Here is a 13,612-nt window from a genome sequence, read left to right as displayed (position 1 = left end):
TGTTCTTTCCTTTAGAAAATGTCGGTGAGGACACATGGTAGTTAGGTTTCTTGTAGTATTCCTGTGCCTTTTCCCCTCCTCTTTTTTGTAAGTACAGTTGTCCCTGAAATCCAGAATTCTGGCCCTGAATGGGACCCAGTTTACTCTTCCCATTTTACAGATGGGGAAACTGAGGTCCTGACAGGAAGTGTGACTTGGCTAATGGTGCCCAGCTGGAGAGAGGAAGGGATTAGAGTTTGGGCCTCAAGCTCCCCATGGAAACTTCTGGATGTGGAGGACCATCAGGATCAGCTACAAAATGTGTGGGGCCCACCTAGTGCAAAACAAGAATTCACAGGCCCCTTGTTCAAAAAGTACTACTAATTTCAAGGTGGTGACAACAGAGCATTAAGCCAAGTGCAGAGCCCTGTGTGACTTCACAGGCCACATGCCCATGAAGCTGGGCCTGGGCACCATAAATGTCACACTCCCTGAAGTACTGGCAGTTAAAAATACAAACCTATAGTACTTCGCTCAAGAAATGAAATGCACTGGACTATGCCTTTGAAACTCCCTGAAATCCCCACTTGGAGCATTTCCTCTGTTCTCCACACAGCCCTTTGTGAGGAAGCCTGAGGTTAGAGAAAGAAGCCAGTGGGAGGAATTATAGAGATGAGGCCCCTTCTAAAGCTGGAGGAAGGAGGCAGGACAGGTGGTGGTTATCAGGGCTTTTTCTGCCATCTCACCTGCTAGTGTTTGCTCTGGTGGCGCCATATCTCCAGGGAGGGGTGTTGTGCATCACTGAGGACCAGTGGGTCTGGGGTCACCTGTCACAGGAGCCTGGGCCAGGCAGATAACTGAGTTGATGCAAAAGGCCAAGGTTCACGGCCACGGCTGTCGGTCAGTGCCCTGGCTGGACTTTGCTCATTGGATTTTTTTGGTTTAGGGCAGACCACAGCCCTTCTCTTTTTGCCCATTGGCTGTGGTAGAGGGCATACATCTGACCTTACAGCATATCTGGAAAAAACAAATCAAGGTCCGTGGCCTCCTGGAGCATGTGTGCCTTTGTGGACATGCGTGTACCTGCATGTCTAGGTGCAGGTGCATGTGCTAGGCGAGTGTGTATATATTTACTTATTTTATTTACTAAGCACTTAACTGATGCCTACGTTGTGCTGTGTGCACAATTCTAAGCATTTGACAAATATTTAAGACACTTAATTCTTAACAGCAAACTAATAAGCTACATCTTAGTATTCTTCCCACTGTATAAATAAGGATACTCAGGATGGAGAGTAAGTCATGTGGCCTGCCTAAGGTCACGCAGCCCATTGGTGGCCCATCCAGGAAGTGGGCAGGTGGCTTCAGTGAAAATGTGCCCTAAGCACGAGGGGCCCCTTATTGGCGTGGAGCAGGCTTCCCCCTGGAGAGAAATGGCCCAACAAACCCTCCGTTGATTCATTAGCTCATTGACTCATTCAGCATTTACTTGGACCCCTTTATGCCAGGCTGGGACTGGGCGTGGGGGTGTGGATGGGCAGAGCCAATCGGACCACCCTGTGTTGAAAGCTTCGGGCACTGTGGCATCACCCTGGGGTTCTCAGGGCAAAAGCTGCAAGTCTGAAATCACTCACGTGTTTACAAATCTGGCACCTCTGGGTGGGACATCCAGGAGCAGAGGGGGTGTGGAAAAATGTGTCCATGAGCCTGGAAAGCTCAGTGGTCCTGAGTCCACCAGTCCACCCCGCCAGGCTCTGGAGGGCTTGATCAGAGAGGAGCCTTGTGGAGTGGCGGGTGATGAGAGGGACGGAGCTAGTGTGCACACCCACATTGCCTTGTTTTACTGAATTTCCTTCCGGTCCTTTTTCTATGCACTTAAATGTACTTCTCTCTCTCTCTCTCATTCTCTTTTTTTTTTTTGGTGTTATATTTTAGAAAAATTGAATCCTCCTATTCTGTTTTTTTTTGTTTTTTTTTTTTCCTATTCTGTTTTGAAACTGGATTTTTTGTCAATTGCTGAAGTGCCAAGAATAAGGTTTTTTTTAGTCAATAAAGATTCTGTAACCTCTTTTGCTGGCTGCATAGGGGGTATCTTCAGGCAGCTCACCCCATCCTGGAACGGGTCCGAATCCCGGCTGCCGGGTCAGATTTTCTTCCTTCTGCACTTTTGGCCGTGGCCTCAGCCAAACATGTCTGCACAAAGGAGAGTCGTTTTTAGACTGTATCAGGAAAGGTGTCACTATAGGCCGGTGGCTACTCTGACTGTGGAGTCAGGAGCCAGCATGGGCTGCCAGCATCCTCGGCTGCAGGGTGGGTGATGTGTGGGTACCACAGTGCTCTGGTGCTCCATTAGCCAGTCACGGGGGGCTGCAGCCCATCCACACGCAGGCTCACCATGGTGAGGGTCTGTGCCCCTCAAGGCCTTCCCAGGTGCTCACATGCTGCACCAGCTCACCCGCTGGACAGGAGCTTGGGCTCTCCCTCAAGCTGCGAGGCAACATTGCAGGCCTCTGTAGGGACTAGTGGCCCATCAGGGTCCCCATTTGGTTTTGTCCAGGTGCTTGTTCAGGGAGCTGCCCGCTTGTTCTCTGGAACAGTGGCCTCAGCCCAGGAGAAAATGGCCCAGGGCTTCGTGTGGGGACTCTGCCTGCACTAGGGAGGGTGGCTTCCGGGGACGACCTGATTCCATGATTCTGTACAGTCCCCACTGCCTTTGCAAAGCTATTATCTGCTCAAAACCCTGGGAGGGAGATGGAACAGGGAGATCCTCCTTCCCTTGGCGCAGATGAGGAAGCTGAAGCTCAGAGGAGAGCAGCAACGTGAGCAGGCTAGGGGCCAAGTAGGACAGGAGCCTGGGGCGATCTGATTGGCCCTCCTATTGCTTCAGCTGGAGTAAACTCACCAGGTGTGAGGTTCTTCCCAGACCCAGGCAGCGATGCTGTCAGCCTCCACCAAGTCCTTCCTGCTCACCAGTCCAGCCTTCTCCAGCTGGCTTGTACCTACATCTATCCCCAAGCTTCGTGCAGGTCCTGGGATGGGGCAACCAGCCTTCCCACACTTGTGAGGCAGCCCAGAAGCCGGGGCCCAAGAACAGCCTCCAATAGTCACTCCTGGGAGTTAGTTGGTATCTGGCTCCGCTGCCCCCTCGCCCTTGGTAAAATGACTCTGAGCAGTGGGTTGTGTGGACAGTTTCCCAGAGTTTCCCTTTTCGGTGGAGTTTTGGTTTGTCCACCTTGGTAGCTGGCTTGATTACCCAGCCAGCTTTCCTGCTACTTTCCCCTCCCTGGCCCATTTCCCCATCCCTTGTGTCAGCTCCCAAATAAACCACTTGCACCTGAATCCCGGCTTCAGGGTCTGCCTCTGGGGGAACCCAGGCTAAGGTACCTGGCCTGTGGCATCTCAGAGGTGGGAACAGCATCCTTTTCAGGTTCTACGGTGCCCTCGCCCATGCCAACAGCTTGTTATCCATTGGTCCATTGACTCAGTCTCCTCCTACCCCTGGAGGAAGATGTTTTCTCAGTGAAGGTGGGAGAGGTCAGGCTCAGAGAAGAGAAGAGATGTGCCCAGAGCTCCACACGTGGTGAGAAGCCAGGATGCACTGAAGCTCGGGTCCTTGAATCCAGTGTTGCCCTGTACGTCCCTGCCCACCCCTACTCCTGCCCAGCACACCTTGTTGGGGCCCTGCTGTGCCCAGAGGCTGGCTGCCACATGGAAGGAACCTGCTCCAGAGCCTGCCTCCCACCAAAGAGCTTGTTACCTGGCACATCATGAGCACGGGTAACTATGACTGAACAAGCCACGGACAGTGTTACAGACGGGTATGACATTGTAAAGCTCTGTCCCCGGTAACTTTCCCATACATTAGGAGGGTGCCAAGGACATATAAGAAAAAGTGCTTTGGGGCTCAGGGACAGCTTCGTAGCCTAGAGGACTGCACGTGAGAAGGTGTTAATTGAGGCTTGGTTGCTGGAGGGTTCGAGAACATGGCATTATTTTCAAAAGTGAATCACCATTTATTGAGCACCCACTATTAAGCCGAATATAATTGGAAACCCTCAAATATGGTGGTGGTGATTATGGCCGATGCTGCGTGTCCTCCATAAAAAGGCAGTGACTCTGGGGGAGGGCAGCTGTTTAGTGCTGCTTGCACTAAACACTTAAAGACACTCTGGCCTGGCCTGGGCTGCCTTGAGGCTGTCATGTTGGAAATGTGCATGAATCATCCTAACGGGCCTCATCCGGAGACAATGACCCTTCACTTAGAATGGGTCCTGCACCACTGTTGCTGGTTATTGAAATGCCCTGTGCCAGCCTGAGCCCCATCTCCCCTTAATCCTGGCTCTGAGCACGGAACACAGGCTGGTGGGAGACGCCGCCTTGCTCGGCTACTCCTGCTCCCTCCCGGCCCTGCGTGGAGCACGGAGGCCTGGTTTTCAGAGGTGCCATAACCCTCAGGAGAGGCCTTGGCGTCTGGGCTCTGCATTTTGCTTTACATACTTTTCCTGTGAGTCCACGGGAGAAGTTGTTCTTATTGGACAGAGCCTCCTGTTACTGTGAGAAAACCCCACGGGCATTCCCGATCTTTTCTTGGGAAGGGAATGGTGGATGGGACAGAAAAATGACTCAAATTCAGCCATCTAAAACCCACTTTGGAAGCAGGCAGGCTATAAATATGTATGTAGGTCACCAAATGACTTGGATTTTCATGCAGCTGGCATTTGGTGGGAGGCCGGTTTTGTCACCCTGCTAATGAGCATCCCCTTACTGCACAGGACATCCAGGTGACCTCTGCAAGGCCCTTCCCCTCCCCAGGCCTCAGTTTCCTTCTCAGTTAGAGGAGGGAATCCATCAGGCTGGATGATGCGTTGAGATGGTGATGATCGGAACTGACATTTCTTGGGGCTTGCCGTGTGCCAGACCCGTTCTAAGTACATCGCTGAGGTTGGCTTATTTAATCCTCACTCTGCTGTCATTTTATAGGCAAGGAGGTTGAGACACCAGAGGTAACTGACTTTCAGAGCCATTCCATTTCCCTGTTCCTGATGATAGAGCCTCCTACCGAGTGCCCTGCCAGGGGAAGGAGAAAATCCTGACCTTACCCTTCCTGTCCCAGGTCTGGTCTGAGAGCACTTTCTAGTCAGTGGCCCCAAACCTCAGGAGGGGCACCTGTCCCCCTTTGAGCAGGAAGTTTGGAAGAAAGGACTGTCTGGGAAGGTGGGTGCAGGTTGATGGGGTTTGCAGGAGGGCTGGGTAGTGCTGAGCCAGAGCTCAGGGGAGGAAGAGGGGAGGCCCAATGGGTGACCCCAGGTGGACTGAGCCTGGCCTGGGGCTGCCTCCCACAGGGAGCTGTCTGCGGGGAGGGGTGGAGGTACTTGCAAGAGGAGCTAGGGTGTTTTTTCTGGGGGGGTAATTGTGGTGGATATGCCCTGAAATTTTTAAGAAAGACTTTAAGAGAGAAATTAGATGGCCATCCCGGTATTGCAGAAACCATGTGGACCTGAGAGTGAGGAAACATTTGGTTACCTGTTTCTGGCAGTGACCTTCACTCCCCCTCCCCAAGACCTCATGCCCCCCAGTAGATTCATGCTTTTCAGGCTGTGGAGAGTGGAGCATATTGGGGTTCCTTTGCACAAATTACACACATAAAAGTTTGAAACCCACTGGACTAGACCGTCTCCCAGGGCCCTTTTAGCTCTTGATCTCACATGTAGTGACTGCAGACCCCATGTGCTTCTGTCCTAAGGAGGGATGCACTGAATTCTCTGTCCATAGGTCCTGGCTGAAAGCAGTTCTAGGATAGTAGATTCATGCTTTTCAGGCTGTGGAGAGTGGAGCATATTGGGGTTCCTTTGCACAAATTACACACATAAAAGTTTGAAACCCACTGGACTAGACCGTCTCCCAGGGCCCTTTTAGCTCTTGACCTCACATGTAGTGACTGCAGACCCCATGTGCTTCTGTCCTAAGGAGGGATGCACTGAATTCTCTGTCCATAGGTCCTGGCTGAAAGCAGTTCTAGGATAGAGCTATTTCTGAGTTCAAAAAAGAACCTCCCACTGCTTGAGAGATGCTGAGAAGCCAGTCCCTACCACATAACAGCAAGGTTCTGGGGTAAACAGAGGGCCAGGCTGGGCTCCACTCCCGCAGCCTCCCACCCGTGACCCACAGCCTTCTCCACGGGGTGAAACTGAGGGAGGGTGGGGTGTGCGTGTGAGAGAGAGGGGGGCCGAGAGAGCAGGGCCCGAGGGGCGCTGACAGAGGCTGTAATTTGGAATGCATTTTTCCTGACAAGTTGGAGCCTGCAGGTGTCTAGGCAAGCAGCTGTGGCCTTGGGAGGGGCAGGACTGGAAAGACCAGTGGAGACTACCACCTCCTGACATGGGCCAGCTAATTGGCTGGTCTGTAAAGAAGCATTTACCCTAAAGTACCCAGGGTCTGCACAAAGAAACAGATGGCGGTTGCTTGAATAGTGACGACTGTCCCAAATGACTGAAGCATGAAGTTGTGAGCTCTTGCCCCCGGAGCCTTGTGGGCAGAGCACTTGACCTCCATGCGTGAAAGTGGGGCCTAGAACTTTGAGGTGACTCTGCATGACTGAGTCAGACCTTCAGGGAGAGAAAGGGAACTGGTCCTAGGTTGGTGTGGAAAAGCATCCTCCCCACCATCTGATTTCCAGGAGTTTCGGCTGAATGCAGGAAGGTAGCTAATTAATCTTCCCCAAATTAATTTTCTTACCATGTCGGAAATGATTTATTGCTGTGCCTGTAAGGAGAGTTAGTCTATGATGGTCAAAGCCGGGGACAGGGAGAGGGAAGCAGGGACTGCTTGCTTGTATCTCTGCATGGGGCGGGGTGTCCCCATAACCCTGCGTGTGTCACAGCCCAGTTCTGTGGACCCCTCCGAGCCCTGGACGCAGGCGTAGACCGGGAGCACACTGCTGTCTCAGCACGTGGAGGGTAGCCCTGAGGTTCTCTACCTCTTAGCCAGGTGCCCCGACTAGGTGCATCTTACCCAAAGCATAAAAGGGGGAAAAACGGATCATTCACAAACATTTTTCTTTTTGTGGTTGAGAAATGTGACAGCTGTTGTCATGCCTAATTGCAGCCAATTTTCTCTGTGTAATCACTGGGGCCTCAGCTGGGGTTTCTTCTCAGCTGAGAAGAAACCCCAGCTTGTTTTGTCTTCCCGACTAGATGTTCAGCTTCTCGTGGGCAGAGACCCCAGCTTGATCATGGGCTCCCAGAAGGGGCCACCATAGCCTGTTCTTTATCAACTACTGTCACGTCCCCAAATCATGTCATTATTTGCTTTTCACAACATTCATGTGAAGTTGAGAAAGCAGGCAATTTTGCCCCGTTTCACAGATGAATTGCTCAAACTCAAAAAGATAAAGCAGGTTGCTTGGAGTTACCCAGTGAGGGTGTAGCAGAGCCAGCTCAGGTCCAGAACTCTCTATCCCGGCTGTTTCTGCTTGACTGTGTCCTTTCTGTGGTGCCACCCGCCTTTCTGTGTTTTTGCACAGCCCCAGGCAACTGCTGCAGCCCAGCTGCCGCTGGTCAGCCTTGAGGCTTTGGAAATGCCACCCGCCTCGGTCACAGTGGAGTTCCTGCAGACAGCCACCCACCAAGGCGTTATGTGTTAGCTTTCATGGATCTCTTGAAGGCTGTGTTCTGCTGTGGGGGCAGCCGAAGCTGCGCTAAGGAACAGAGCACAGACAGGTGGTATCCAGTTGCCTGACCTCGACCCAAAGCAGACACCCACCTTAGAGCCTCTGCTTGGACACCCAAATGGCTGGCGCTCCAGCGCCCAGGCAGTGTGTCCTTTTATTAGCTGTTAGATGTCCTTCCTGACTCACTGAGTTTGCTTCTGTATAGTTCTCAGTCTATACAGAACATCTGTCCACTGCCTCTTCTCCAGGCAGCCCCCGGTCACTGGGAGCTCTCTTCAGACCCCCAGATCCCTGTTTTCTTAACGCCATCTCTTGGTCGGCATGGCAACAGAGCCTCCATCTTGGGGACATCAGGCCTGCCAGGGCCTGTGTCACAGTGGGTCCCAAAGGAAGACCAGGACTCCAGCCTGCCAGTCCCCTGATGGGGACAGAAGCATGGAGCCATCTGGCTGCTGCTGCCATCTCATGCCCTGCACGCTGTTTGCTCACCTTCCAGGAGCCCTCCTGACTCCCAGAGTTGGGGAGAGGGCCGGGTTGCCCCTGTTCCAGAGGGCTGTGTGGCTCCTGGGTTTCAAGCTGGCAAGCCAACCCACAGAGTCCCAGGCAGTCCTCTCACGGTGACCCCCTCCCCCCGCACAGTCAAACAGCAGGCCAGTCACACACCAGCCTGGATTTTCAGCCAGGTGTGTTGAATTATGATAGGGTCAGCACCTATCACCTCCCTAAGACAGAGAGAGCACCTCTCCTCTTAGCTGTTCTCTAAAGTGGCTCAAATGCGAGGGAGCTTGGTCATTTTATCTGGGGCTCCTGACCTTTCTGAGATGTGCCCAACACTTTGCAGGCTTATATAAACATGATGGAGGGAGCGACAACTTCATCAGTTATCAGATTCCCAAAGAGATCCATGACCCCCAAACCATTAAGAAAGCTAACGCATAGTCTTAACGGTGAATTGATAAGGAAATAGTCCAACTGGGACCATGTAGAACATTCCCAGGTTTGTTCACATGCAGTTTGCTTTGGAGTAGAGCAGGAAGAAGTCATGGGCTCGGAAAGGACCCAGGACCTCATGGGGTGCCGCCCCCTCACTTTCCAGGGAGAGGAGAGCAGCACAGGGTGGGGGAGACTTGTCTTGCCTCAACCCACAAGTGGCCGAGCTGGGGCAGCCCGATGCTGCCAGTTCCCACAGACAGCAGAGCATAGGTGCCTGTATGGCTTGGAGGGGCACTGCCTGTGGGGCAGTGGGGACAGTGCAGGCCACCCACTCCTGGAAGGTGGCGGCTACTCCGTCTCCTGTCCCTTTTTTTCCTAGCAGGTTTGAGTGATTTTTATCAGGGATACCGGTATATTTCAGTAGTGGCTTCTCTCCGCGGTCCCACCAGCCTTCCCTGGAGCCAGGTAATCTTCCTGGAGAGTTTGCTGAGAGCCAGCTAGTCTTGTTCTGAAAGGGTCTGTGCTTCCAAAGAGAGAGCCTTGCACATCCTCACCGCCAGGGCAGGCTTTGGCCCGGGCTCCCCTCCTGGGCAGGTCAGGGTCTTGCCTCCCACACTGCTCAAGCGTGTTGCTCAATCCGGGCCAGTCCTCAGGATTGCACAGAGGATGCCATTACTCCTGCGTCTCAGATTCTGGAGATGGACCAAGGCATGCTGGATCGTCTCTTACTCCAGTTAACCCCCAGGGAAGAAAGCAAGAGAGAGCTGCACTGAACACTGACTTCTTGCTTCACTTTAATGAACAAGGCTGAGAAATATCTGGGAAAAGTGGAACTCCAGAGTGGTATCGGGAGGCTTAGCTTTAGATTGGTGGGCGAGGGGGCTAGCTCTAACTTAGCCTTTCCCAAACTTTAATCATAAGAATCACCTGGGTTGCTTATAAAATATACAAGTTATTAGGGCTAGGAATCTGTTTTTTTTTAAACAAGCGTCATTCCTATCTTATCTACTGTACCGAAAATAACCTGTGAAGAGGAGTGCTTTGGAAAAGTTTAGTTTTGCTTATAGTATGTTAATAAGTTTTTCTTGTTTGAAAAATGTGTTAACATTACATACACGTCTCCTTTTATTTTCCTTTCATCACCCAACTACCAGTCCTTCCCTCCTCCCAGAGGTGTCAGTTTGAAGTGTCTGTCTCCCCAGACGTTTTTGTTAAATAGAGATACAGGTTTTTGTTTAATTTTCATAAATAGATATCATCTTTTTTTTGGGGGGGGTGCCATGCCGCTCGGCCTGTGGGGTCTTAGTTCCTTGACCAGGGGTTGAACCCAGGCCCCCAGAAGTGAAAGCGCTGAGTCCTAACCACTGGACTGCCAGGGAATTCCCAATCATCTTGTATTTACCATTCTACAGCCTGCTTTCTTCCACCCAAAGCTATGTCTTGGAGCACTATGTATAGAGCCATAGAGCGACTACTTTCTTTTTTTTAACCTGCTACATAATATCCCATAGTGTGAAACTGGCACGGTTTATTTAGCAATCCCCCTATTGATGGGCATAGCAGGTGCTTGCAGTTTCTCCTTATTACTTGCTCCAGTAAGCATCCTTGCCCATGTCTCCCTGTGCACATTTGGGAATAAATACTGAAATGTGAAATTGTTGGGTTAATCCATGTGCATTTTTGGATTTTAGTGGACGCTCCCAAAGTTATCTTTCACAGTGACTCTACCAATTTACCTTTCCACCCAGAGCCTATGGAGAGGAACCAGTTCTCAACGCAGGTGCCACTGTCTCACTAAAGCATATGGGCATGTGGCCAAGTGGAGACACCCACTTTCCACTTCCCTTTGGGGATAAATTGGAAGACTACCTCCTATCATGAAACTAAATCCCCAAGAAAAAACACCCAGGCCTCAGACTGCTGGAAGGCAGGGACCAGTTCCACCCAGCAGTGTATGCAAAGCAGAAAGGAGGCTTGTGGAGCTCCAGTCTGCAGCCAGCTCCCAGAGCCTTGTCAGAGAGGCGTTGGGTGTGCTGGAATTCTAGAATCCTCCGGACTGCAGTGGGCCATGTACAAAAATGGGAGGTTGGAACAGGTCTCTCGAGGACACACCCCCAGCTCCCAGTTTCACTGCTTTATGAGCCTATAAAAGTCCTTCAGGGGCACTGGCTAACCTGGGGTCTCCAATTTTGTTTGACAGCAAGAAAAGGCCTGCCTGGGGTTTAGCCATAACCCTGCTTCTTTTTTCAGAGATGGGCCGGTATGCCTATCCCAGGAGGCCAAGAAAGCAAAAGAAGGTGTGTTCTATGAGTTAGGTAGCCACACTCTGACAGCCCATCTTTCTGTTGCTCTGCTCCATGGTGGAATGGTGGGACCAGTGGCCTGGGTTCCCCCTCAGCTCTTCGCCTGCCCTGTGTAAGGCAAGCAAGCCATCTGAAGGGTTCAGTGCCATGTTGGGTCTTTGCCAATCCAAGATCAAAATCAAGGAAGGCTTCTCATGTGCCCAAGTGGCCTGACCTGTGGAGGAGTCCCGGCTAGCTCCCTTTTGCTTGAATTGTTTAATTAGATTTAAGAGACTTGTCCGCTAACTGGGGCATTTTAAAGCAAAGCAAAAGCAACCCCCCCAGGAATCCAAGCCCACTCCTGGGCAAACTTGCTTCCTTTCTTTTAACTCAGAAAATCAACAGCCTTCACTCAAGCCCCCTGCCTGGCCATCCTGACTTACAGTGTCCCTGGGTCACATTACCCAGTGCTTGCACCTGAGGCCTGTGGCACGTCGCACGGCACTCTGGTTAAACTCCCCACTCAACTCTCCTAACACCTGGTTAAATTTTTACTCCAAAAACCGGGACATGATTTTGTGAAAGGTCAGACAGCTCAGTGATTGTTTGCTGAGTTTCACGTTGCTCAAACCTCAAATTCCCTCCCCTCTACCAACCTCACTTTGAAGTTTGAAAGGAAATTGATTAAATATACATTTTAGGAATCTTCCGATTTGCTTCTTAAACTAACAGAATTCTAAACTTTTTTTTTTTTAAACGGAAGGATTTTCAACTGTCAGCAGGTATAACTGGAACCATATGTCAGCAGAGACCAAGAGCTTTTCCTGGTTTTAGGATTTGTAAATTCTTATTGAAACGGAAGTAAGCAGGGCAGGCAGCCAGAGGGCCCCCGTGACAGCCCACGCTCAGATCTCATTTTAATTAGAAAATACAGATAGCGCCTGCTGAACCGAAGGCCTCCCAGAGCTCCCATCCCAGGGCGAACAAAGATTTGGTTTACATCCTGCTAGCCTCTGTTTGCAAATCATAGAGCACTTCCGGGAGGAGCTGGAATGTTGATTTCTAGATTACGGAGAGACTGCAGCCCAGCACCCTCCCCAGCTAATCCCCTCAAGTGATTTTATTTTCTTGGGGAAATATTTGCTCCCTTCTTCATTGCAGAATAGACGGAGGGTGTTCATTCTGAAAAGAGACAGTAAGGAAGGCCGGGATGAGAGAAAAGAGATTAGATGTCATCCACAGCAGGTTCATCATTTTCTCCTTTAGATTTCAGGCCCCTTGAACTCTGAGACCCAAAACCCTACATGCACTGATTGGCATCTGAGCTGTTCTGTATGACAGTGGTTCACTTGTTTAATTTTCTCCCTAATGTGTTCTGCAAGTGGTAGAGTAGAAATGTCCTATGAAAGACATGGCGGGCCCTAGCGCTCCCTCTCCCCCATCTTTCCCTGCCTGGTGTCATTTGAGCTCAGTGAGCCTCCAGAAAGGCCACGATTACAGTGTCAGCATCTGGAAGCTCCCCTGCTGGCACTGGAGCCTGACCCATGGCCACAGTGGAGCAGTGGCAGCGGGGCTGCACATGCTCAGACTGCGGGCGCTCCAGCCTTGGGTCTTCCACCGATAAGCCTGCTCTTCTTAGGGGAGCAGTGACTGCTATGTGCTATGCCTCCCGTCGGCCCTCCCAGCCACACGCCAGTGACAGGGCTGCGGGCATCACATTCCCGGCAACTGGAGGTCACTGGCTCATGCTGCCAGGGTTGCTGCCGCAAACTGCCATGACCCGGCAGACAAAGGGGGATTTTCCCTTCCCCTGGGTTTACAGGCCACTCAAATGCTTTACATTCCAGGAGCTGGGAGCGAGTGGAGGTTCCTGTGGTTTCTAATTAACCCCACAATTTAAATAACAATTCATGAAACCCCAAGGGTTGAGAGAAAAGCTAACCTACCCCCTCCCGAGAGAGGCAGCTGGGTGGCCCTGGCTGGGAGGCTGAGGACTTGCCCTTTGCCAGATGTGTGACCAAAGGGGCAGAAGTCACAGTGAGTTTGTGGTGGAGCAAAGGGTGCATTGAAAGGGAACGGGTTTGGCGGGTTCCTGTCCTTTCCCCTCTGGTGAGAGTGCCTCTCCTGAAGGTTAGGTAGTCAGAAATGGGAGGAGGGCTTCCCCGGTGGCTCAGTGGTTGAGAGTCCGCCTGCCGATACAAGGGACACGGGTTCGTGCCCCGGTCCGGGAAGATCCCACATGCCGGGGAGCGGCTGGGCCCGTGAGCCATGGCCGCTGAGCCTGCGCATCCGGAGCCTGTGCTCCGCAACGGGAGAGGCCACAACAGTGAGAGGCCCGCGTACTGCAAAAAAAAAAAAAAAAAAAAAAAAAAGAAATGGGAGGAAAAGTTGCTGTGTTTACTCTTAGCCTCCAACTGAGAATTCTTACCCTTCTCCAGGGAAAATGTGGAACTTTGAAGTGTTCAAAACTCAAATTCTCACACTCTTAGGGGACTCTCCTGCTGTCCCCACTGCCTAGCCCCAGGTGACTGCTCTGTTTGTTGTGGAACTTTGCTGTTTTCTGGAATACAGACAAGTGAGGAGTCCAGGAAGGGCTCTGGGAGGCAGAGGGTCCAGCCAAGGTGCCCGCTCTGGACCTCAGTTTCCCCATCTGTTATGGAAGGGTCTTCTGATGTGTTGCTTCCAAGGCCCTCGCTGGCCTTGGCAGTCTATCCATTCATCCCTGAGCTGCTTTGGTGTTTTCACTGGG

General features: G+C 51.7%; 1 protein-coding gene across 14 annotated transcripts in view; it reads left to right on the top strand.

The window, feature by feature from the left end:
* The window catches only part of SHB (SH2 domain containing adaptor protein B), a 134,112-nt gene that overhangs the window by 34,868 nt on the left and 85,632 nt on the right, over positions 1-13,612 (top strand). The gene's annotated exons all lie outside the window — the stretch shown is intronic.

Source organism: Delphinapterus leucas, chromosome 6 (assembly GCF_059928025.1).
Source record: "Delphinapterus leucas isolate spDelLeu-1000000601 "Yukka" chromosome 6, BTC_Dleu_Yukka2, whole genome shotgun sequence".
Lineage (NCBI taxonomy): Eukaryota > Metazoa > Chordata > Mammalia > Artiodactyla > Monodontidae > Delphinapterus > Delphinapterus leucas.
This window is presented reverse-complemented; position numbering and strand designations above follow the sequence as displayed.